Raw genomic sequence first — 3,125 nt, forward strand, 5'->3', positions numbered from 1 at the left:
TGGCATGTGAAAATAATGGGGGTGGGGAGTGAAGAGGTAACATTTTATTATTTAGCTGTGAGTGTTTTTTATTTTTATTTATTTTTATTTAAATATATATATATATACATATATATATATATATATATATATTATTAATAATTTTTTAAAGAGAAGAAGGGAGAGAGATAGAGATTTAGAAACATCAATCAACTGCCTCCTGCACACCCCCTACTGGGTATGTGACTGGGATCGAACCTGGGACCCTGGGGTCCACAGGCCAACATTCTACCCACTGAGCCAAACCAGTTAGAGCTGTGTGTGTGTGTGTGTGTGTGTGTGTGTGTATGTGTGTGTGTTTTAAATAACATTTATATTATTGTACAATTTCAAAGCAATAAAATAAATTAATTTAGGGGGAAAAAAGTGAAATAATAAGTTTTTTCTTTGGAAACATATAAGGCACTGGAGAAAGAACAGTAGTCCTCCCAGAATTTCCACAGATTTAGATCAGCCAAATATGAGTTCAGAAACTTAATCTTATCTAATAAAAGAATAATATGCAAATTTACTATCACTCCAACACACAAGATGGCCACCCCCAAGTGGTCAAAGATAGTTGCCCTCATGTGGACACAAGATGGCCACCATAAGATGACCAGCATACGAGGGCAGTTGTGGGCAATCAAGCCAGCAGGGTAGGGCAGTTGGGAGGGACCAGGCCTATAAGGGAGGGCAGTTGGGCGTGATCAGGCCAGCAGGGGAGGACAGTTAGGGGTGACCAGATAAGCAGGGGAAGGCTGTTAGGGTGACCAGGATGGTAAGGGAGGGGAGTTAGGGATGACCAGGCCAGCAGGGGTGACCAGCAGGAAAGGGCAGTTAGGGGCAATCAGCTGGCAGGGGTGTGGTTAAGGGGTGATCAGGCTGGCAGACAGAAGGGTTAGGGGCAATCAGGCAGGCAGGTAGGTGCATGAGTGGTTGGAAACCAGCAGTCCTGGATTGTGAGAAGATGTCCGAATGCCAGTTTATGGGCAGTCAGACATCCCTCGAGGGGTCCCCAATTGGAAAGGGTGCAGCCTGAGCTGAGGGACACACACCCCCATGCATGAATTTTGTATACTGAGCCTCTAGTTAGAAAATGAAGTCACTGTGATATGTATTAAATTTAATTATTAGTTGGGGGAATATTTTTTTTAGTTTCCAATGTAATGCTATGGCTTTGTTTGTTTTCATAGATATTGTTTATTTATAGCTTTGATTCCTTTTTTATGATTTATGTGCAACTATTTCTAATTTGGGTTATGTACTGAAGTTATTTTTTTTAATGCAACATAAATTCTTAAAAAGGAATATGTTATCTATTTTTTTTTTTTTTTTTTTTTTTTTTTTAGGACAGAGAGTACAATAAACACTTACTATGGTTAACTAGAGGCCCTGTGCAAGAGATTTGTGCACTCAGGGGGCAGGTGTCCCTCAGCCTGGCCTGTGTCCTCTCACACTCTGGGAGCCCTTGGGGGATGTCTGAGTGCCATGAAGGTGGGAGAGACTCCTACCCCCATTGCTGTGCTCACTAGCCATGAGTTTTCACTTTAAGCATCTGTCCCCCTGGTGCACATCATAGCAATCCGTTATTCCACTGTTGGGTTGATTTGCATATTAGCCTTTTATTATATAGGATTATGTCACCTAAATTCTATTTTTTGTTTGGCCTGTGATATGCCAATATAGTTTATATAGTCTAATGTAGATGTCTCATTGTATTTCTTGAATGTTTTGCATCTTGTGTTTTTATGCTACATTATTTGAAACCAAACTTCCTGAGAATTCCAAGCCCTGAATTTCATTGGATATCTTGATGAATTGTACCATGAACCCCAATAAACATGGAAATGCATAGATATTTTCAAGATAGTGATTTTGTTTCTTTTGAACACATGCGCAGAAGTGGGATTGCTGGATAATATGGTAGTTCTATTTTTAATTGCTTTTTTTTGGGGAGGGCAGAATTTTATGATTTTATTAGCACAAATACAATGTGTGCACAATCTGTCCATTCATTTTCTTCACTGCACAGCCTGGCATTGGGATTGGTGAGTCTGATGGCCAGCTGGGCTGCTCTGCTCTCAGTGGCTTTGCGGTTCTTTGAGGAGACACGTGCAGTCTCAACACAGTGAGATTTGTTGCACATCATCAGCACTTCAAGTTCCTTGGCGTTATGGACCAGAAACTTCCCAAAGTCACTGGGTAGCATGTGCTTTGTTTTCTTGTTGCTCCCATAACCAATGTTGGGCATCAAGATCTGGCCCTTGAATCTTCTACACACCCTATTGTCAATCCTTCTGGGTTTCCTCCATTTCCACTTAATTTTGACATATCAGTGTGACTGGTGCAGGATAAACTTCTTGGTCCTCTTTTTGACAATCTGGGATTTCATGAGGGACAGCCATGGTGCCTTTAAAAGAGGCAGGTATGAAGTAGGAGACAGCTGCCACCTCTTGTAGGCAGCACCAAGGAAGAGAGGGGCTATTTTTCAATTTCTTAAAGGACTTCCACTGTTTTTTATAGTAGCTAGACCAATTTACATTTGCACCAGTAAGAGTTCCCTTTTCTCCACAAATTCAGCAACATTTGTTATCTCCTGTCTCCTTGATAACAGACATCCCAACAGGTGTGAGTTAATATCTCATTGTGATTTTTATTTGCATTATGATGTTGAGCACCTTGTAATGTATCTGTTGGCCATTTGTTTGTCTTTTTTGGAAAATTGTCCATGCAGGTGCTATGCTCATTTTTAAATTGCATTCTTTGGCTTTTTACTATTATAATGTATGTGTACCTTATATATTTTGGGTATTAGTTCTCTGTTGGATATGTGGTCTACAAACATTTTTTTTTTCCATTTCTTAGATGGCCTTTCATTTTGTCGATGGTTTTCTTTGAGGTGCAAAGGCTTTTTATTTTGAAGTAGGCCCCATGTTTATTTTTGCTTTTGTTGCCTTTTCTTTTATGTTAAATTCAAGAAATACTTGCCCAGTCTATTATCAAAGAGATTTCCCCTATATTTTCTTCTAGGAGATTTACAGCTTGGGGTCTTATATTAAAACCCTGTGTTGTTGTTGTTTTCATTTTAGATTTTATTTTTGTGT

The 3,125-nt window shown here is 39.6% G+C and overlaps 1 pseudogene; it reads right to left on the minus strand.

Annotated features, from left to right (window-relative positions):
* Positions 1-1,975: 1,975 nt before the first annotated feature.
* LOC118718382 lies at positions 1,976-2,413 on the minus strand (annotated as a pseudogene).
* Positions 2,414-3,125: the final 712 nt, after the last annotated feature.

Source organism: Pipistrellus kuhlii, unplaced genomic scaffold (genome assembly GCF_014108245.1).
Source record: "Pipistrellus kuhlii isolate mPipKuh1 unplaced genomic scaffold, mPipKuh1.p scaffold_m20_p_14, whole genome shotgun sequence".
Taxonomy (NCBI): domain Eukaryota; kingdom Metazoa; phylum Chordata; class Mammalia; order Chiroptera; family Vespertilionidae; genus Pipistrellus; species Pipistrellus kuhlii.